General features: G+C 45.6%; 1 protein-coding gene across 3 annotated transcripts in view; it reads right to left on the reverse strand.

The window, feature by feature from the left end:
• Positions 1 to 22,567, reverse strand: part of Tec (tec protein tyrosine kinase) — a 111,849-nt gene extending 89,282 nt beyond the window's left edge. Inside the window, exon 1 of one of the 3 annotated variants that reach the window (XM_006979689.4) lies at positions 22,477 to 22,567. The gene's annotated coding sequence lies outside the window, so the exon portion shown is untranslated. Of the gene's footprint in view, positions 1 to 6,357; positions 6,380 to 22,352 lie in introns of those variants that run through there. The other 2 variants (XM_015998341.3, XM_076546424.1) reach the window with 2 other exon arrangements.
• Positions 22,568 to 22,969: the final 402 nt, after the last annotated feature.

The following is a 22,969-nucleotide window of genomic DNA, read 5'->3' on the forward strand; positions in this document are numbered from 1 at the left end:
AACTGATGAAGAGACTAGCAAGACACCATGCAGCTGGGTGACAGAACAGCATCCGACCACGAGAAGGAATTAAATACTGGCACATGGTACAGCTTGTATCTTGGAAGCACTACACAGTTGAAGGGAGACACAAAAGACCACAGAGTCTGTTTATATGAAATGTCCAGAGCACATAAATCCACACCAGCAGAGAGCAGATTACTGATTAGAAGGGAAGAGGGGAAATCTGAGGGTAAGAGGTAGCTTGGGGAGGGGGTAACAGCTGTCTTGACAACTTGGATACAGTGAGGGCTGCATATCATGGATAGACTCACAGCCATTGGCCTGCACCCTTCCCAATGATGTAAATGAAGTATTGCATGTAACTGAATTTATTCTCCAGAAAAGAATTTTGAAGGGAAAAAAAAACCTGTATAGCATGCAAACAACATACTGATTAGAATAAGTAAAAGTAAGAGTTAGAAATCAAATTGGCAAGAAGAAAATCGAGAGGGACATATAGCTTATTTCTCTGCACACCTGGTAAAACAGAATGCGGGGAAATGAGCTATGACTGCTTCCCCAGGAGGCACAGGCCACAGTGGAGACAGATGTTCCATCTCTGGATTAAGTACTCTGCCTGGGCAGAGCCCTCCAGAAGCAACTGGAAATTCTACCAGCTTTTGGTAAGAGCGAAAACAAAGAGCCATACCCATAGACGTGTGCTTTGCCCTCAACCAGGGTCAGAGAGGGTTCTTTTTGTTTTGAGGGTGGCAATCAATGAACAACTGGTCAACGTACTGAGAAAAAGCCACCATTGAGTGTTTAGCCCTAAACAAGGTATATAACTGCTTCAAGGACCAGGGAAGATCACAGAGGAGGTGGAAAGACTGTAGGGGCTGGAGGATGAAGACGCTATGAAATGCTGTCTTCTGGATACAACATGGCCATTGCAATAATAAAAACACAGCATCTGTGGCTACCTGCATAAGACACACACACATACACACACACACACACACACACACACACACACACACACACACACCACACACGTAACATAGGGGTTAGAAGAAGGACTATTTGGGAAAGAAAGGAAGCCAGCAAGAGTGGAATAAGACAGGGTGATGGGGATTAATAGGATCACAATACATTCTGTACATGTGTGTAATTGTCAAAAATAAAACATTAAAAACATGGGGCTGGCAAGATGGCTCAGTAGGTAAAAGCTTTTGCTCCCAAGCCCCATGACCTGAGTTCCATGCCCAGGACCCACGAAGTAGGAGAGAACTAACTCCCTCAAATTGTCCTCTGACCTCTACAACAACACGATGGTCCACACACATGCACACCATCAATTAATAAATTTGCTAAGTAAATAAAAATATTCTACAATTAACATTAGCATCAAACAGTACAAGCATATTATTTCTCTTGACTCTTTAGGACAAGCAGTCCTGGCCTGGCACCTGAAGGCTGGTAGCTGGAACACGTGAGGAGTCACTGGGACCTGCAGGCTTGTTCATATGGTCCTCAAGTTCCAACACTAAGGACAGACCAAGACCCAAGGCATGCACATCCATGTACTCCCGTGTCACTGGCCAAAGCCAGATCAATAGCCCAGCCAAGTCAAGAAGGGAGTTGACAACCCCAGGGCAGAAAGAAGGCTGGAGAAACCGGAAACCTTTTTTTATTTCTTCAAACAAGGCAGCCCAGAGGAAAGGACGGGTCTGTTTTCTTGGTTTCACATTACTGTGGTTACTGCATTAGACTCTGGAGGCAGTCTGCGTGAAAAGGCATTTGCTTTTAACCACTGCAGTCACACCTGGCATCAGCAGACACTGATGAGAAGCTGTGCCCACTAAGATGGGGAGTGGCAGGCCGGGGGAAGCAGTGATGGGGGGGGGGGGGAGTGGGCATGCGCTCTAGGGCAGTCACGCACCCACAGGACTGGGGAAGAGAATCAACGCCACCCTTTTGATCAATTATTTTTCTCTCTGTCCTTTCTTGGCTGGCCACGGAGTTGAATTCCCTCTGCTCCCATTCACACGGGCAACAAGTCCGCTCCACCCTGATAGCCAGAACTCAGAACTGTGATTGTTGAAACTGGAACTTCCCCAGATCCAGGGTGGGGGAGAAAGACAGCTATGTGCCTCATAAAACTGTGACCTTATTTTTATGATACCAGTTTATCAAAAGAAAAACTTCCCATTACGGAATTCCATGGGGAAATTGGCTGAGGAGGACGTAACAGAAATGAAAGCCGCTGCCTGTATTTTCAATAGGATTTGGCCAAAACTAACATTAGCATTCCCCACCAGCCTACTTCAGATATTAACACTTGATAATGGCTTAGTTAGCGATGCCTTGGTAAGAGCGTTTCTGTGTTGGCTGAGCAAGACAGATTACTTTCTGGTTAACTCAGAAATGGCAATAAAACATAAAAAGTAGATAAGAGGTAATAGGATCTTTGGTCTAGATATGTTAAGTATTATCCCAATTTTATTCTTGATGAAAATTGAATGAGAGGCATTCATGGTTTTCTTCCCATGTGACAGAAATTAAATCGTACATTGATAACAATAAAGCATAGTGTCATTTGAACCTATCTGTCAATTGGGAAAAGGTTAATATTGCTTTTCTGGTGGTCTGGGTCTGTTATAATATGCCTAGCTGAATGCCTCGATGTCACAGAGAATCCCCATAGTCTCGGAGACCCAGAGCTCCACACTGGAAGTACTTACACATTCCAACATCATCTAATTGGTTAACTGACCACAGTGCTGGTGACTGAACCTCACACTTGGCAAGCATTCTACCATTGCGAGGTCCGTTCTCTGGTCTTTTTTTAATGTTTTTTATTTTGAGACAGTGTTTCACTACTTTGCCCAGCTGACTCTGAACTCTTACTGTAGACCTGGCAGGTCTCGAACATCAGTTCCTCTTGCCTCAGCCTCATAAGTAGGGATTACCAGCCTGAACCACCCAGCCTGGGAAAAACTTCATCTGATTTGAGCCCTGTTTCTTGACTTCATTCGTGTTCTTCCTAATTAACACTAAGCTAGGATATCTCTGATTATTAGGGGTAAGAATCATAAGACCCTGGCTGGTGTTCAGTGTTATTTCTGGCAAATTAGAACACTCTGGGGAGTTGGAAGGATGTTTTTGCAGAAGACCCAGCTTTCACATGATGGCTCACAACTACCCATAACTCCAGTTCCATGGGAGCCAATGCTTTTTTCCGACCTCCATTAGGCACACATGTGGTACACATACATACATGCAGACAGAATACTCATACACATAAAATAAAATAAATATAGCTTTAAATTTGCAAAAAGCAAGCAAGCAAGCTCTAAGACAGACTGGCAAAGGTGGGTTGTTTGCTTGTTGTTGTTGTTGTTGTTGTTTTCAGTTCACACTATAAGACCAAGTATTTTAAACTAGTGAAACAATGAAGTGGAGTTGAGGCCATGGAACAAAACTTCTCCAAGGTCTAGGGGTTCAAACTCAGACCCCCACACTTCCGTTACAAGCACTCTTACCCACTGACCCATTTTTCCAATTCCTGCTTTACACTTCAAAAGCCCAGCTACACTGGTTTAAACACACACACACACACACACACACACACACACACAAAGGAAGTTGTGGTTCAGCTGGAATTCCAGAATGCATGCCTCTCTGGGACCCACTGAGTTGTAGGCTACTGTCATGGCATCTATGAATAAATGGGAATCTTTGCATTGCCAGGTGCAATTAGTTCTTTATATCAATCAAAAAGGAAAACCGCCATGCTAGTCTAAGAGCCTGAATGAGAAAGGAGCACATTAATTCATATTCCCTTCCTAGCCCTGCCTGGGATCTGCCAGACTTGTAAACCACATCAAAACCTGAGGCACTGAATTTACCAGCATCAGTATTCATTGCAAAACACACTGAGCATGACCTACAGAGACACCGTAGTTAGGGTTAGTTACTATTGCTGTGAAGAGACACCATGACAGAGGTAACTTAGAAGAGGAAGCGTTTACTTGAGGGTTTGCTCAGAGTTTGAGAGAGTTAGTTCATGGTCATCATCGTGGTGGGAAGTATGAGGGCAGGCAGGCAGGCATGGCTCTGAGGCAGTGGCTGAGAGCTTACATCTGATCCACAGGCAGGAGGGGAGGGGAGGGAAGGTGGAGGAGGGAGACAGAGAGACAGAGACACAGCCCTGGCCTCCTCTACAAGGCCACACCTACTCCAACAAGATGGCACCTTCTAATTCCTCCTAAACAGTCCACCAACTGGGAACACACTCAAATATATGAGCCTGGACAGGGCCACTCACATTCAAACCACCAGAGGAGACACCACTATTCCAAAAAGGTCTTTGCTCTGTAGTGGTAGCTGAGTGAAATAGGGACATAGCACAGTGATAGAGTGTTTCTCCTGGATTTGAGCCCCAGGATTGAGAAAAAGAAAAGTACGTGAGTATATATGCGAGACTGTGTGTGTATGTGTGTGTGTGTATGTGTGTGTGTGTGTGTGTGTGAGAGAGAGAGAGAGAGAGAGAGAGAGAGAGAGAGAGAGAGAGAGAGAGAGAGAGAGAGAGAGTTAGCTGAGCCTAATGCACGGGCCCTAAAACTGCCCAGAAGGACAAGAGAACTCAAGCACCCTCTACCCAGGTTGACAGCAGAAACTGTTCCAACTATGGACATACACTTTCACTCCAAATTAACCATAAAACATGGGGTGGGGATACACCATGTTCCCCACCATGATGATGATGGATTAATCCTCTGAAACTGTAAGCATCTCTTTTATAAGAGTTGTCTTGCTCGTGGTGTCTCTTTACAGCAACAGAACACTGACTGAGACAGCCCCTCTTTGCTGGATTCCACTTTTCTGTTTTGCTGCTAAGGAAGGTGTGCCAGACTCCTTCTTGGGCCTGCTTTGCTTCCACACCTAGACACCCTCTTTATGGTTGGCCTCAGTCTCTCTGAGGCCATGGCTTCAGTCTCTCTATTGATGCCTCTGAAACCTACTTGCTAATCCCTGAATTCCTCAAGAACTTCGTATTTCTATATCCAACCACCATCTTGACATCTCTATCTCAATACCTACTGGCTATCTCAGAACTCTCGGTACCCCAAAACCTACTCCTGACCCACTCTTTGCCTCATTGTCTCCCTACCACTTGGTTCAAACCCAGGCACTTTCCTTGATTCTCCCCCACCACCCTCACCCTCATGTCTTATATCTAATTTCTCAGCATGTTCTTTGAGCTATAGATACAAAATATTTTTCTGAGCCTAGTCAACTCTTTCCTTCACTTCTCCCCCATCAGTATTCACACCCATCATCCCAAATTCCTGTGTTCTGCTCACACCTGAGTGCCTGTCAGTTGGCAACACCCTCCCACACTGACTACGGAGACCTTCAAATAACCTGCTTTGACTTGGTAGAGTAGAAGCAAACTTAATCTCAGGTATAATTTTAAGATCCATTTGCCTGTTAGTACCTCCATTCTTGGTTCTATGCCAAAGCCACTAAAAATGTGATGAGAAGAAGATCAAGCTAGGGTCTTAGAGAGGTATAACCGACTTACGGGAAAGAAGAGAGCTATCCCAACAAAGTCATCCTAAAGCAGTCGACATCCAGTACTCCCCAACACAAAACAGTTAAGAACTGATGCAGTATGGTAAAGCTGCTCACCTGACCCACAGCTATGACAGGTACATAGCACAGACTATCTTAGTCAAGACCAACAGTGCCTGGCTCAGATCAGGAAAACAACACAATCATTCCATAAACGCCTGAGCAACAATGAATCATTATTCTTGTATGCTGCTGAGTTTATGAGGATGTGTGCTATACACCATCACTGTGGTGGTAACTGATAAATTTATAATCACCATCATAATCTTATCAAAACTACTGCAATATCCCCCACTAGGTTCTCACTACTTCCTTATCTCTTTGTAATAGTTTCTCCATTCACCAGTCAACACAATCTTTTAAAAGCGTGAATCATGCCCATGCTGTCTCCCTGTTTATACGCTTACACTAAAAGCCACTTTAACCTAGCATACCTCCTACTCCAGCTGTATTAGCACCACCTCACCCTGACCCACCACGATTGCAACATACTACCATTCTTCATGTTCTTCCAACTGAGAAATCCACGGGCAGGGCCTCTGTACATACATGACGGTCCTTCCACCTACAAATGTTCCTTATCTAGCTAACTCTATATCTCTTTCTTCCCCTTCCTTCTCCCGCTCCACCTACTCCTAATTTGAATGTTATCTTACATGTCACTTTCACAAAAAGGCATTGCTTTGACTACCTGCTATAGTTAATATTGACCGGCAATTTGACAGAATCTATACTCACCTAGGAGACAAGCCTCTGGCCACATCTGTGAGGGATGATCTAGATCAGGTTACACTGAGGTGTGAAGACCCACTTTGTCTGTGGGCTCCATCATCCATCTGGCTAGAGCCCTGGGCTGAATAAAAGGAATGCTAATGAGCTGAGCACTAGCATGCATGTCTGTTCTCTGCTCCCTGGCTGTGGATGCAATGTGACCGGCTGCCTCCAGCTCTCACCACCAGCCCTTTCCTGCCGAGATGGGCTGGACGTTCAAACTGTGAACCAAAATAAACCCTTCCATATGTCGCTATTGTCATAGCAACAAGAAAGGTAACTAACGCACTGCCGGATCTAAATTAGACAGACTAGCTGGATGCAAGCCTGTAATCCCAGCCCTGGGGAAGCAGAGGCAGGAGAGTTGCAAGTTCAAGTCCAGCCAAGGCTATGCAGTAAGAGCTTATCCAAAAAAAAAAAAAAAAAAAAAAATCAATCACTGAAGGCTGTAGAGATGGCTCAGTGGTTAAGAGCACGGGCTGCTCCTCCAGAGAACCTGGATTCAATTCCCAGGGCCCACATGGTGATTCAGAACTGCCCTTAATTGCAGTTTCAGGATATCCAATACTCCACCAGGCACTCATGTCCTGCACATAGATACATGCAGCCAAAACACCCATACACATAAAATAAAAATAAATCAATATAAACAAAAAATAAATATTGAATAAGTAAAACAAAAAACTAGTCATTGAAAAAAATAAAATGTCTAGTCCATTTTATTTTGTTTGATTTCAATTCTTAGCAATCTAGTAATCACTGCACAATTTTTCTGGAGTCTTTCTGTGTATTTTTACTATATGCTCTCGCACTAGTTAAGTTACACAAGAACAACGTCCAAGTGTGTGCATCCACTTCCAGATCCTCAGCTCCTGGTTCTATTTTATATGTTTTAGTTGTGTGTGTGTGTGTGCTGTCCATCTGTCTTTTTGTCTGTTTGTATAGTTGGTTTCCTTTGGTTTTGTTGAGACCAGTCTCACTAAGTAGCTCTGACTAGCCTTGAATGCACACTGCTCCTCTTCACTCAGCCTCCTGAGGACGGGGAACTATAGGTAATGCACGTCCATCTGGCTGAAATTCAGTTTTTCACAGAGGTGACAAACTAAAATGGAAAGACCAAAAGACACACTGGCTCTGTCAGTCTGAACCTGAAAAAAAAAAAAACATTTCTCCTCACACGGAATGGGCTCACAACAGCCTAGAGAAACCCTTTCAAGCTGTGTAAAATGGATACTATACCCACTCTCTGAACTTCTTCCCTCATTTATGAAATTTATGAAACAAGGTAGTAATTTATGAAAACTTATGAAACAAGGTAGTAATTACTACCTCACAGGGCTGTGAAATTGAAGAAATGCACAGAATGTACTTGGCCCAGTACACGGTCATTCTGTCACTCCACAATGAAGGTGGTGATGGAGATCCCTATATGACACTGATTAACATTGTCCGCAGGATCTCACTCAACCTGTTGAATCTACCAAAAGTTTTGATTTTTTTTTTCCATTTTTAAGCATTTCAAGTTGCCCCTTCTGATCAGGAACACAATGAGCGTAGAACTTAGAACCAGTTGGGTTAGGTTTCGGCTCTTCTTCTGCAACTAGCTGGGTAAACCTTGGGCGAGTCACCAGCTTCCCAGACCTGAAAGTTCCCTTACCATGTGCCCTATCCACGCAGAGCAGGCAGGACAGGAAATACTCTGTGAAGAGGCGGAGAGACCGATGCAAGACACAGCCATGGGGCCAGAGGGACAGGCAGGTAGACAGTCACCGCACGTCACTCCATTCCAGAGTACAAACAGGAATGTTTAAACAACCTTCACCTGGGCTTGGCCACATCAAGCACCTCCCATCCCTAGGCCCTGTCAGATGGCAACACACACTCATGCCTGGCCAGAATCTCGTAAAGGCAGGTGCATGGGCTGCCAACATCCTCTACAGCAGGGCATGGTGGCTAGCATGTTATAACCATGCTATTAGAGTGTGTGCTTTCTACATGTTTGTTGGCTAGAGGAATGAATGACCAAATTAATATAGTTAGAAAAACCTGAATTCAACACCATCAAGCCTGTTTCTTGCATGCAGCTCTGAGAGCATTTAATATGTGAGCATGCTCTATGAATCACGTCAAATGCAGTGTTTCCCAACTTTATTTGGTCATAGAACTCATTCTATTTCCCTTGAACCTTATTAACATCTCTCAGAGTTGAAGTATTCTATAAAACATGCTTTGAGAAACATCATAAGCTTATATAGTGTACATCATTTTTACTATCATGAAGTAAAGTTATCTTACTTTTAATGGCCAAGGTTAATTAAAGGGCTGAGAACTTTGATTCCTAGCTAGTATACAGCCGCTGTCTCCTAGCATCCCAGAACATGAGCTTCCCATCACCGATCAGGGCCTCTCTCTCTCTCAGAGCTCCTAGGCAGCAGGACCCCAATACAATCACGCCTCATCAAACTGGGTTCGCTCTTCCATTAGTATCCCAGCAAGCCTTTTTGTATCCCTGGGCTTCTGTTCAAGTCGTTCATTTTGCCTGGACAGCTCCTCAACTTTTGAGCTACCTACAGCAATCCTATTCATTTCTCAAGGTCTTGATTACCGGTAATGTCTTATGAAGTCCCCCTTTTACTACAACTACCACTCCCATTACAGACCCCCCACACACACACAAACAAGCAACCGTAAACAACTGCAAATAAAAAGTTAGCTGTACACATGAAGGGGGGGGGCAGAGTTGGGAGAGAAGAACAGAAGCCATCAAATCAGAATGACTAACAGGCGGGTAGGAGAAGCCAGGAGGGTGTGTACAACAATGGCTTGAACTCTAAAGGAGAAGGGCAGAGAGGGATGCCCTGGGAGTAGCTCTGTGTGGGAGAGCTGAGTCACAATGGAACAACGTTCTTCCTCTCGGAGGGCTGCGAGAAGATGTGGGAAGGAAGCCAGCAGAAGGATGGAGTACAGAATCGCAGCAGGAGGCGCAGCAGGAGCGAGAGGCCACAGGCCAACAGCAGCCCAGGAAGGCAGGAAGTCAAGGCAAGCGGCGCTGAGAACAAGGCCTTGGCCCAAAGCTGGCTGGGAGCCCAGAGAGTGTCGGGAGCCAGATGGGTTCTGTGCTCAATAGTCTTTGATCAGCATTCAAAGAGTAGGATGGTGATTAATCCCCGAGTGTCTATGAAGAACAGATTCCTCTACTCTTCTACTCATGGCTCAATGGTCACCCCACCCATATCCATGTGTGTGGGCTACCCCTTGGAAAGAGGAGAGAGAGTGCTAGGGAAGGGTTGGGTGCGGTATCTCCTTTCACTGGGGAAAGAAGTAACAACCTACGAGGAAAGCACAACGCTGGAGAGGACCCTAGTCTGCAGGGATCAAAGACATCTGGATTTCAAGTAGATAGCAAGACCCAAGAATGGCTGCTCTCACCAGGGGACAGAACATGGCAATGGGTAAGCAAAGGCTGCATTTTCAGAATCCAGGAGGATGTTCTCAAATACAAATAATTAGATTTAAGTAAACAACAACACAAACATACTGGCTCACCTAAGTCTAAAGACCTGGATGCAGGGAACACAGCTGACCACAGCTTCAGAGGTGGCTGTCTCCATTCTCCCCACAGCTCAGTACCACTTCTCCCTGGGTGACAACCCACTTTCTTAAGAGTCGGAGAAAAACTCCTTTCCAAAAGAAAGCAGAAGAAGAGTCTGGACGCCAGCTGGGATCAAGTACCAGCTCCCGAGCCAATCACATGGCCTGATGAAGACTCCTTAGATTGACCAGAGCAAAGTCACACGACCACCAAGGGTCTATCAGTCCTACTCAAACCACCTGAACTCCAGTCCACCAAAGGAAAGAAGTCTGGGCCAACAAACAGGAAATCTACTGTGGTGTGCCTCTTGTTCCTAAGGACTCAAGGACCACAGGCAGTAGCCCAACACCAGTAATGGCAACCCAGAAAAGCTTTGAAGTCAGGGGGCTGGCTATAAAGATACCTTTGACCTTCCTTAGCTATATGGCCTCAGGTAAAATACTTCATTTCTCAATGCCTCCATTTCCTTATTAGAAAATGGAGTATGATGCCTGCCTCCCGGAGCTGTTTACAAGGGTTAAATTAAATAACACATATAAACAGCTCAGCACAATGCCAAACACAAAGCGATCAAGGGCCCGTCACTATTATTAGACACCACCATGATGACACCGAGTGTCACCTGTACCACATGAAGGGTGAGCAGGGACTCCATGAAGGACAGCCACGTCAGCATTTACATCAGTGAGTGAAGGATCAAAGATCAGTAGAGCAACTAAGGACATAAGCCAGAGGCCCAGGAGTTAAAGCCAGGTGACAATTCAGATCAAGAAATGTGTCGAGCATCTGGGAATGAAATCACCAGGAAAACACATAGGACTCCAAAGTAGATGGTGTGAAGGGTACTGTGCCTCTGGGCACACTTTCTGCGGGAGGAGAGATTGACTGAAACTGCTTCCATATTTCCAGCCAGTGGCAAAGGGGATGGGAGCCTGCTAAGCATTAATAATAATAATAACAGGGCTGGAGAGATGGCTCAGAGGTTAAGAGCACTGACTGCTCTTCCAGAGGTCCTGAGTTCAATTCCCAGCAACCACATGGTGGCTCACAACCATCTGTAATGAGATCTGGTGCCCTCTTCTGACCTGCAGTTATACATGCTGTATACATAATAAATAAATAAGTAAATAAATAAATAAATAATAAATCTTTTAATAATAATAATAATACAGTTGTGCTCACTCAGAAGACCCAAAGATTTCAACTACGCACTCTCTCCCAAAAATGCCTTTGCATACATTAGGAGGCAAAATACCTTCCTTTAAAATCATCACCTCTTATCTCTCTAAAATCTGTTGCAGAAAGAAAGCTGGCCCACTAAGTCTCTGATGGAAACGACAGCCCATGGTTTTGCAATAACCCACACAACTCTGCCTGGTCGCCTCAGACGCAGGCAGGTACATAAGATGGGGGAGGCCAAGCAGGGCAGGAATGAAATCGGAGTCGGGAGGCCTTCGGAGATAGGGGAACTTCTGCGAGGCAGCTGTGCTGGAGTCCGTGTGGCTGTTACTCCCCACAGACCTTCTCGGCAGTGGAGACAACTCAGCCTTTCCACGGCAGACACTTCCATCTAAAACTGAAGCAGTCCGAACTATCGCCCCACGAACAACTCTGTTGTTCAACAGAACATTTCACTTCACGAACTGCCATCCACAAGACACTGTATTGAATCACGCCGCATTCTGTTGCACTGTGTTTATTATCTTGCATTTATTCCTAACTGCTTCTCATTAATCATTTACTATATGGTTATACGGGAAATTACAGTATTTTGAATATCGGGTTATACAGCGCAAGTTATGAAAACTAATTTCACTTGCGCTTTCCTTGTTCAGTGCAGTTCCTAGAAGTTTCTCTCTGTGGGTGTGGGCTAGAGATCAAAGGCAAGGCCTTGGATGAATATCTCACCAGTGAGCCACATCCACAGCCCTGTTAGTAGACATGTTCGAGTCAATGTGTCTTACGGAGTATCTCCATTGGCTGCTGAGAAGTGGTCTCGGGACCTATATAGGGTGAAGGATTTGGAGCAATACCTGAAGAAACTGAGCGCTTTCATTTTATAAGAAGCAGATCTTTGTATTTATTATTTCAAATACGTTGAGTAGGTGAGAAAAGACAATAGCAAGAGAAAAGTATAAGCTCAGTGAGTAGAGATCAGCAGAACACATACGAGAATCTCCAGGCTCAGAAGACTCTTAGAAGTATAACAAAACCTCACTGGATTTCAGTCTCTTCGTCTAACAAAATGCCAGAACTAATCTTACTCGTTTGAGGGTTGTTTAGAGAGTTAAATGTGATGAGCCATGTGCATGTTCTTAGCATAGAACCTGGCACAGTATGTAGATCCAATAAACATTTGAAATGTTTACTGTTGGGGAAAAAGGAGCGCTCAGATGAATATTGTCTTAGGGTTTCTAGTGCTTTGATGAAACACCGTGACCAAAAGCAAGTTAGTGGGGGAGGGTTTATTTTACAGGTAACAACAGTTCATCACTGAGGGAAGTCAGGGCAGGAACTCCAGCAGGGCAGGACCCTGGAGGCAGGACCTGATGCAGGGATCATAGAGAGCTGCTGATTACTGGCTTGCTCCTCATGGCTTGCTCAGCCTGCTTTCTTATAGAACCCAGGACCACCAGCCCAGGGATGGCCCCACCCACCATGGGCTGGTTCCTCCCCCATCAATCACTAAGTAAGAAAATGTCTTACAGCCCGATCTTATGGAGGCTTTTTCTCAACTGAGGCTCCCTCCTTTCAGATGATTCTAGCTTGTGTCAAGTTGGCATAAGACTAGCCAACACAAAGGGCTTCCCTGATTTAGATAGCTCAGTTTCTGAGATGCCAGGGTAGCACCCTGGCCACCTGTCCCTGGCTGATAATTCTAAATAGCAGAGTGCACTGGGAGTATTTGGCTCAGTCTTCTACTCCATAGCTGAATCGATTTCTCTAAGCCTACTGTTTTCAAGATATATCAATGAAAACGTAGGAAACTATCATAGAAAAAAAAATGAGTAAAACTACTTATTATGGAGTTCACTAACCACCTATTATGATGAATCCAAAATGTCCCCAAAGGCCAGTGTTTTGAACACGTACTTGGTTCCAAGTTAGTAGCGCTGTTTTGAAGGCGGGGAGCCTTTAGGAGGTGGGGCTGACAGAACCTGTCACTGGGAGGGTGCCTTTGAAGGCTACCCTCTCTTCTGTGTCCAGCCTAGCTCTCCCCTTTCTGTCTGCCACCATGTGAACATGCCACAGCGTCACGCCCCCATCACCATGGATGCAGCTGCTAAGGCGGATGGAGCGGCTATGATGGCCATTACAGACAGGAAAAGTAGAAAAGTAAGCCTGAGAGGGGATGGTGTCTTGCTGGGGACCAGAGGATAAACTTAACTCAGTGTCCATGGAATTTTGCTCAGACTTGATAGAACAAATGGAATATAAAATTCTCCCTGCCGCCCCCCCACACACTCCATGTGTGTGTCTACATTTCCTATGATAGTCACTCTTTCTGCTATGATGAACCGAAACCCATGAGCTAAAATGAATTTTTTCTCTCCTTAAGTTGCTTCCATCAGGTATTTGTCACAGTCACGAGACAATACTGGCCTCTTGTACATCAGCTATTTTTTAAAATGATCATCAGACTCGTTCATTCACACCTGTATCCTAAGAAATGTCCCACCCTCCCTCGGATTTCAGTCCTCTTGAGTGTTCATTCTTAAAAATATTTCCCCCAAATGCCCACTGATTCCCATGGAATAGCTCTGTGTAGAACAGTTTCAAGATGGCTTTGAAAATACACTTTTCCCCCTGAATCCCTTAATTTTTAAAATTCTTTAATAGAACTAACGAGGAGCTAGAGTGATGGTTCAACTGTTAAGAGCATTTACTGCTCTTGCAGAGGACCTGGGTTCGGTTCCCAGCACCCATATCAAGTGGCTCATAACTGTCTATAACTCCAGTTCCAGGGATCTGATGCCGTTCTGGTCTCTGTGCCCACCTACATGCACATGGTTCATATAAATTCACATAGATAGATAGATAGATAGATAGATAGATAGATAGATAGATAGATAGATAGATAGATAGATAGATAATATAATAAGCCTTAAAAAAAGCTAATGAACTTTTCAAACATTTTTTTTAATGGAAGAGTAGCTAACGAAGCTAATGAAATAGGAGCATGTTTCCCAAATGTTGCATTTGGTCAAGGCAGTATAAACATGCTACTCAAGCATGCATGTATACACACACACACACACACACACACACACACACACAAACACACACACACAGATGGATGGAGGGGGTCAGCTTTTTATATTTCACTGTTCTAACAAGTCTGAGAAAAATTCCATAGACACTATGTTAAATTTACCCTCTGATCCTCAACAAGACACCATCTCCTCTAAGGCTCACTTTTCCTGTCTATAAAATGGGCACAATACAGGTGTTCTTTGCCAACTAGAGAAGCCATCTCATTGTTCATGCGTGTGTATAAAGCACTCCCAGAAAAGCTCCAAGTTTTTTTACAAGCATCTGGCTGTGTACCTTTCTGAAGTGGGCTATTAATTATGTGTTATTACGCTTTGTTTCATAGATGGGACTAGCTGAAGCATGGGAACACAATTCCAGTTAATAGCTGACTTAGAAATACAGAAGAGGCTTTAAACATGGGAACGAGATAGCAGGAGAGATGTCTGGAAAGAGAGAGAGATCTAAGCAGGAATTTGCTCCGCCCTAGCTCTTAATGGTAAGCTGCCCCTGGTGGCCTGCATGCCTTACTGGGCCCTGCTTACTTGCCCAGTAGAGGAATTGGGGGATGAAGGGGAAGCTTGGAGTTTCCCAAGTACCTCAGATGCCTTCACAGGAAGATTGGTAAACCCTGGCCCAGTCCAAAGGACAAAGAGAGTTACAGAGTTACCGTCAACATCTCTCCACCTTTTGTAATTGACCCTTGAGATGTCCTACCAAAAGTCTAAACAAACAATATGCCCAACAAGTACAAGGCCCTAGACATGGGCCTGTCACTTGTTACTGCCGTTTTGTTGTTGTTGTTGTTGTTGTTGTTGTTTTGTTTGTTTTGTTTGTTTGTTTTTTTGTTTTGTTTTGTTTTGTTTTTGTTTTTGTTTTTGTTTTGAGGCAGGGTCTTCCTATGGAGCCCTGGCCGTCCCGGAACTCCCTATGTAGACCAGGCTGGTCTCCAACTCACAGAGAGCCTCTTACCTCTGCCTCCCAAGTGCTGGGATTACACCTCTGCCAGGTTCTTCTGACTGTTACATCTGACCTACAACCCAACAACCACACACGGCCTCAAGCCATCTGTCTAAACCTACTCCCTACACGCAGGTGATGCCGTCAACCCCAGAGGACCAAGGGAGGAAAATGGAAGTTTAAGAATCCCTTCCATAGTTGGTGAGCTTTTCTTAGTGATTAGGTTTATGCTTTTCTAGCAGTAGTTAACAGAAACTGGTAGCCCTTTATCCCAGGGTGGTATTATGAAAAATAGTCCCCCAAAAGGGAATAAAGCACAGGACCCTAAAATCATTCCTGTGTAGGAAAAAGAAAAAGGAGGCAAGGTTCAGTCCATTTTTGGTCCAGCTCCTATGGAGATGTCACAGGTTGTGGCTGAAATCTCATCTAACCAGCGACCACATGAGGAAGCAGGGGTCTCTAAGGAAATAATAGCAGACTCCTGGCTAGAGCTCTGTGCAGGATAAAGGGGAAGAGGTAAAGCTGCTGACCATCGAATCGGGTTAGAGCAGGATAGCTAACGGACATCGGCAGGACTTGGATTTCACACCGTGGATGGGGATTTAAAGCCTGGGACTTTGATACTCCCTAGCTCAGCACGTCAAAGGCATTTAACCCTGGAAATGAAGAATCTAGTTACAAGAGGAAATAGATATACATAGTGCCAGAATCCAAAGGTCTCCCTCCCTCACCAGAGACCATCTTACCACACGTACTTCCTCACACACACACACACACCCCAGGTCGTTGTCTTTACCACAAAAGCCAAGACAATGTCTGACACTACGCTAAGGAAAAGCATGGACGGGAAATATGAGCACATGTTTCTGTGAGGACTGTTTCTAACTAACATGACAAACAGCACACCCAGAAAAACACAAATATTCTATGCTTCCTTCTATACAGCCAAAATGGAACCAAAGTTAGGAATATAGTGAATTTAGACAGCTGGACAAAGAATGCTTAATTATGACAAAATCGTTTTTAACTACAACGGATCTACAATTATCTGGGAAAAGTCATTCAAGTATTTTTTTTAATGCTTTGCTTTCTCTGGAATAGTATATACAATGCAGCTGGGAAAACAGAACCAGTTCGTGGGAAATGCGTATGCCAGTGGAGAAAACAAACCATGTGCCAGGGGCCTTTGACAGCGGCAAACATTCTTTTTAGCATGAGAGTCAGATGTGCGTGAGTCTAACCTAGGCTACACTTGCTAAATCCTAGGCCAGTGTGTGCTTAGGAAGACCAGGTCTCACTCTAAAAACAAGGGCCCAGTGTGATGACGCAAACCTTTAATCCTGGCACTTGGAAGGCAGAGGCAAAAGGATCTCTGTGAGTTCTAGGCCAGCCTGGTCTGCATAGTGGGTTCCAGAACAGCCAGGGCCACATAGAGAGACCCTGTCTCAAAACAAAACAAAAGACAGATGATAAATGGATGGACGGACAGACAGACAAACAGATAACACACATACACACATTCCCTTTGGAAAAAAGGTCCAGTAGACATGGTGGTACACACCTGTAATTTCAACACCCCTAAGGCTCAAACAGGAGGATCACAAGTTCAAGGCCAACCTGGGCTACATTGGGCCAATCACGAAGACAATAATAATAATAATAATAACGCAGTGTGTTTACGCTTCTCCCAGCCAAGCATTCATTCATGTGGGCACCCACTGGGGACCAGCAACCTGGTTCTTTTCTGACATCTGTCCTTTTCTCTCAGCCACCACAGACAGTCGAATCAACACGGACTGGCTTGCAGCCGTCCCACTGCTCACACTCCTCCTCTTCCCCTTGGCACACCTGCCATCCAAGAGTACAAAGCTTTGGCCAGCCTGCAGGCAAATGGTTAGGGAGGAATGCTTTTCCTGCTTCCGTGGAGGCTGATGCTTGGGGGCATTCCTTATGTGTCACCACTGAGAGCCCTGATGCCATGAGGTCGTGGAGGAGATGCTGAAGGTCACCATTCAAGAAGGGAGCCTGAGCGGTGACTCAGAGGGTAAGCTGGGGCCGGGAAAGTTGGGACGGGCAGGGTAAGTCAGTAGCCCTGTTCAGCCAGCCAGAAACAGGAACTTGGTACACATTCCAAGAAGGGCAGGCACTTGAGAACAGGAAGAGAGGATTCTGGGAAGGTAGCTGGCCTCCAGAGAAACTATATCTGCTCCTGAGGCCACACAGCCACCAACAATGCAGGGACCATCCTTCAAATTGAAATGTGAGACACACAGAAAGAAGCTGAGTTTTACCCTTGGGCAAGAAGACATATAGTGGCCCATGTGACAGATAAGTGTCTTCAAAGGCAATCCAGAGGGGAAGAAGAGGACCAAGACCCAAACACCAGTGAGCTTCCTACTGCCCACAGGTCTAAGCCTGGTTTACACACAGACTTGGCTTCCTACAACTTTGATCAACTAGTAGTGGACTAGAGAGAACTGGAGACATCTGAGGTCCGTCCAGTGACACTGGCTGCTCCAGGGTGGTTAGAAAACACGTGCTTGTGGTACAGGCAGGGAGACTGACCTAGCCGCTGGAGTCTGGGGGGCGGGGGATGCTCAGGAAATCTACATCCCTGCATTTCCTCCCCACCCCCGCTGAAATCCCAGGAAAATCAAACGAGAGAGAAAAGTATTTTTGCCTTTGATGTATAAATGAGAAAAGAGGGAGAAATAACACTAGACACATATTGTGGGGTAAGGAGAAGACAACTATGAAATACATACTTCTCAGATGAGGGGGCTAAAGATCAGGAGATTAACTGGAGTGATCAGAAAGCTGGATTCTGTGAGGAGGGGGTGAGTGCATCTAACGTGCTCAAGGTTCTGGGCTCAATCCCCAACACTACCAAAAAAGAAAAGTCAGCTGGACCTTCCCACATCCCTCAACCACATGGAGAAGTTAAGTGACTGTCCTTCTCCATCTTCAGGTCAAGTTTGGACAAACAGCACGAAAGGGTTCTGAGCCTTGACATTCAGCTTCGTCTCTGCTGTGGCAACCAGGCACTCCTTCAGCCTCTAGAGGACCCAAAGAGCCCTCTCAGGTCACTCTCCCCAGACCAGCAATGATATCGGAGATCACCCTGATCTCTGACCACATGAACAACACAACAGCCCAAGGCCAGAGAGTTACCAGAAAAACACCACCTTGGACACATGCGCCGTATATCCTTCCCATCTCCAGGAAAACTTAAATGTCACACCCACCCACCAAAAAGAACTAGAAAAGTCCCGGTCACCTCACCCACAAGCTTTGCACCTGGCCCAGCCCAGCCTTCCTTGGGAGGCCCAGGTGAATCAGCCGAAGATGAAGCTAAGGTCAACAAGCACATCTACAGCTTCGGCTTGTTAAGGGCCTCCCCTCAAGTTGCGAGCCGGTAACCCAGGGCAACCAGACCAGAAGGAACACCTCCAGCACACTGCCTGTTTTCACTACACTTCTGCAAACCAATAGGGTGTGGCTGGGCACCCTTCTAGCCAAAAAAAGCCAATCGGTTCCCCAGAGAGATAAGACCCTGGAAGCGAAAGATAAAAAGAAGTATACACACACACACACACACACACACACACACACACACACACACACACCTACTGGAAGAACAAAAAAGAGAGAGAGAGAGAAAGCTTTTAAATTAAAAATGCTAAAAGCATTATTAGAACCAGATGTGGTGACACACCTGTAATTCCAGCACTTGTGAGGTTAAAGCAGGAGGGAGCGGGCTTTGAGCCAGCCTAGGCCGGCATAAACTCCACAGCAAGTGAATTCTAGGCTGGCATGAACTCCACAGCAAGTGAATTCTAGGCTGGCATGAACTCCACAGCAAGTGAATTCTAGGCTGGCATGAACTCCACAGCAAGTGAATTCTAGGCTGGCATGAACTACATAGCAAGACTCTGTCTCAATAATAACAATAATAATAATGTTAAAGACACTGAAAACTCCAATGTTAAGCTTAGATACTAATATTGAGAAAAACCTTCCTAAAAGATTTCGGAAATAACAAGACAGAAATTATGTAAGGTACAAAGTAAGAGGATTGATCCAAAATACCTAACATCTAAATAACGAATTCCTTAAAAAAAAAAAAAAAAAAAAAAAAGACAGAAAACAGGAGAAAATCACCAATGAAATAATTCAAGAAAATTTCCCAAACTAAAAGATGTGACTTCCCAGATTCAAAAGCCCAGCACACTGGGTGAAAACAGAGGCAAACCAGGATACAGCACCAGGAAACTTAGATATTGTGGAGAACAAGAGAATATTTCACAACCCCATGGAAAAGCACAGCAGGGCTGTGGCCTCTACTCAAGGTTGCAAGTGAAGATTAAGGAGCCAGAAGTTCCTCCTAATTTAGAAGATACTGGAATAATACTATTGAAATTTCTATCCCAGAATTCTACATTCGGTCAGTCTAAAAGTTTTAAGAGGAAAATAGATATCTTCAGTTATTCTTAATCTCAGAAAGACTGACATTCCATAAATCCTTTTCCAGAAAGCTCTGAGGAGTCCACCAAAATAAAGGAAGTTACGTGGATAACTAGGAGATGGAACCCAGGAAAGAGGCGGTGGGGATTCCCAGGATGCTTAGTGACCGGACAGCCTCTGAGTACCAGCTGCACCCGATAAATAGAAAAGCCCACCTCTCCAGAGTGTGGTAAGCCAGGAGGTTCAGGTTCAGATTCCTGGGAAAAACAAAATTAACAGAAGATCGGGTTCCTTTCAAAAGGGAAGACTTGGAAAACCGGTCAAGGGTTGTAGATTGAATTAATGAGAAGTACACACACACACACACACACACACACACACACACACACACACACACACGCCAAACAATTATTAATTCCAAAGAACACAAAATTTGTGCTTGGCTTAGCTGTGAATATTGACCTACCATTAATATTGTGGCTTATATTGATCTAGCCATTTCTGAGCCCAAATTCTGTGCCTACATGTTTACATTTACATTTGTTTGCTCCTTATATTTACATTTGTTTGTTTCCCCAATAGCAAGCTATTTGTTTTGGGTTTCTTATTTTTTTATTTATCCCCTTTTTTTGTCTAAAAAAAAAATGTAATTTCAACCTCTGTTTCTTGGTAGAGCTTTAGTCATCTGAGCTCTGAGCAGTAGAACATACAGAGAAAATTAATAGCTATAATCCAACCCTAGAAAGGGCTGGCTGACCTAGGCAGAGATTTAAAAAAAAGGCAGGCCTAGGCGGAGGTATAAATAACCTCTACACCCTCTCCTCTAGGTTGCTTTTGGTGGTTGTTTTTTCCAACAAATCTCTTCTAATAGCATAATCACATGGAGCAGGAAAATCTCTCCACTGCCAATGATCACAAGTCAATTTCATGCCTTTCTTACACACTTGGGTGCCCCATTTAGGAGCCTAATTGAACCAAAACAGCTGCCTTCCAAAACTATTAATAGGTATTCAACTTGAAAGACACTCTGCTTCACCTACTATTCCCTGGACAAGATGGGAGCATTGTAAGGGCTCTGAACAGGGGCAGTATCATCAGGAGACACTTCCCGAGCATCCACAGGGGAGCCAGCACCAGGCGGAGTATCGATGCCCTTACTGATGCTGTAGACAACAAACAAATGCTCTCCCTCGGATGGGCGTGAAGACCCAGGGAGGGGTGAAGTAGATGCCAAAATCTAGAACAGGGGCAGGGCAAGGAAGAGAGGCACCAACCAGGGCAGCCTGGGCAACCTGTAGGCAGAGGTGTGGTTAGAGACCCAACGACCAAGTTCCCAGCACCCTGGGGTGCCTGGAGGGAGGCAAGGAGGCCAACCATTCTTCAAGAAAACAAATAGACCAGGAATTGTCCACAGCCTCTCCATTGTTGTTTAAGGTTTTACCATCTCCTGATCGTTACAGGTTTGATAAAAACATAGATAGCCCCTGCCCTGCTTTGGAAACAAAAGCACCTTAATACAGAATAAGGTAAAGAAACAGTTCGGCAACGCTAAAACACACATTCATACTGTGGATTCTTTCCTGTTTGGGAAGAGAGGAAAATTCTAGGCCAAAGATCCATGTGTAGGGCAAAGGTATTGCCAACTACAGCGTAGCATTGATTTGCATGTGTTGACAATACTTGTCCCACACAGTTCCACAAACCAGAATGCACACACCCTTGTGGGAAGAATGAGGGTCATTAACATAAACACACTACAGAAAGCATGAGTTGTCAAGGGCAGGAATAGTGATCAGATTAATAAGAGCACGGCGAAACGATAAGCCTTTCTTAAACAATGAAACTATAACTGAGCAAAAAGAATGTGTTCAAGTACTTAATGTGTAAGTCTAGCCACCCTTCTCCCCACTCCCCCATAGAAACCATATTTGAGTCTTGCACACCAAAGAGCTACCCGTGCCATTAATCTATCAAACACCAAAATTGACTTAGGAGACTTGCGGATACGTTGATGCTTCCTCCTACCACTCCCTAGCACTGTACAAGAGAATTATCTAGAAAGGGAATACATTGTCAGAGTTTCCTAAGAGGAAAACAGAGACTCACTGGAAAAAATGCAAGGCATACACTTAAAGCATACAACTTAACCACCAGCCGCCCTGTTGTTCCAATTTAACACTGAGATCAACTCCTCTAATCAAATAGTCCAGTTCCCAAAGATTGGCCCGAGATGGGACCTGATACACAGAAACATATCTGTAATTCACCAATGACAGGAGAAAGTTAAGAAATTTAAGATCCAGAGAAGATGGCACCGTCCTGGGACAAGTTCCACATAGTTTTCCCCAGAGTCTCCAAGCCCCTATTTATCCGCATCCAAACACCACTCTCCAGAGGGAAAAGTAAATACATGCCCCCGATGGGGTGAGGCGTCAGGCACAGGCAACTGTGTACCATCTCGTGGATTCTCACTTTCCCGCGGGACAAGCAGAGAGGAGAAAGGCAGCCTGCGGCTCCACTGGGGACGGAACTCAACCGCGAGTGGTTGAGCCTCAGAAACCAAGTCCAAAAAAAAAGGGCTCAGATGTGGAGCCGGGAGACAGGCTGCAGCCAGCCACGGGGAAGACGCGGCCATCAGGGGAGCGCGCACCTGTCCCCTCTTCCCGGCCAAAGAGGACCGAGAGCCCGCTCTCACCTCCACGCGAAAGGCAGAAGATCCTTCCCAATCCCACTGAGGTCAGGCTCCAGCAGGCGGGGGCCACCTCCTCCAGCGTGCACCCCCGTCCGGTCCTCCCCGCCCAGAGTCCCGGTGTCCTCACCTAGATGGAGCTCGCACTGAGACAGGCCAGGCCAGCGCGACGTCAGGACTGGCGAGCCTGGGGCTCCGGGGCGCGCTGACCGTGCCCATCGCCACGCCCACCGACACGCCCACCGGCACGCCCATCCCCTCGCTCCGCTCCGGCCCCGCCCCCTCGCCGCGCCGCCGCCGCCGCCGCTGCCCACAGCCCCCCACCTTCCTTCCGCGATTGCAAGGAAGCCAGAGGCTGGAGTCAGAGCGCCCCGCGCTGTGGCCGGGGCTCCAGGGAGCGTCCCTTATCCACACAGACATGGCGTGGGGTCTCTCTAAGTCGTGACTTCCCCATCCCAAGAAAAGGGTCGTTTGTCCCCGCCTGGGAGAGCCCGGAGCAGTGGCACCTGTTGGTGGCTGAGAGCCCTGTCGGAACTAGGGACCGACTTCCACTTCCCCTTAGCCCCCGCAGCGAGGCGAACCGGATGATGCTGCGCCCTGGGGTGATAAAAAGAATGGGTCGT

The sequence above is a fragment of the Peromyscus maniculatus genome, chromosome 10 (assembly GCF_049852395.1).
Source record: "Peromyscus maniculatus bairdii isolate BWxNUB_F1_BW_parent chromosome 10, HU_Pman_BW_mat_3.1, whole genome shotgun sequence".
NCBI classification, from domain to species: domain Eukaryota; kingdom Metazoa; phylum Chordata; class Mammalia; order Rodentia; family Cricetidae; genus Peromyscus; species Peromyscus maniculatus.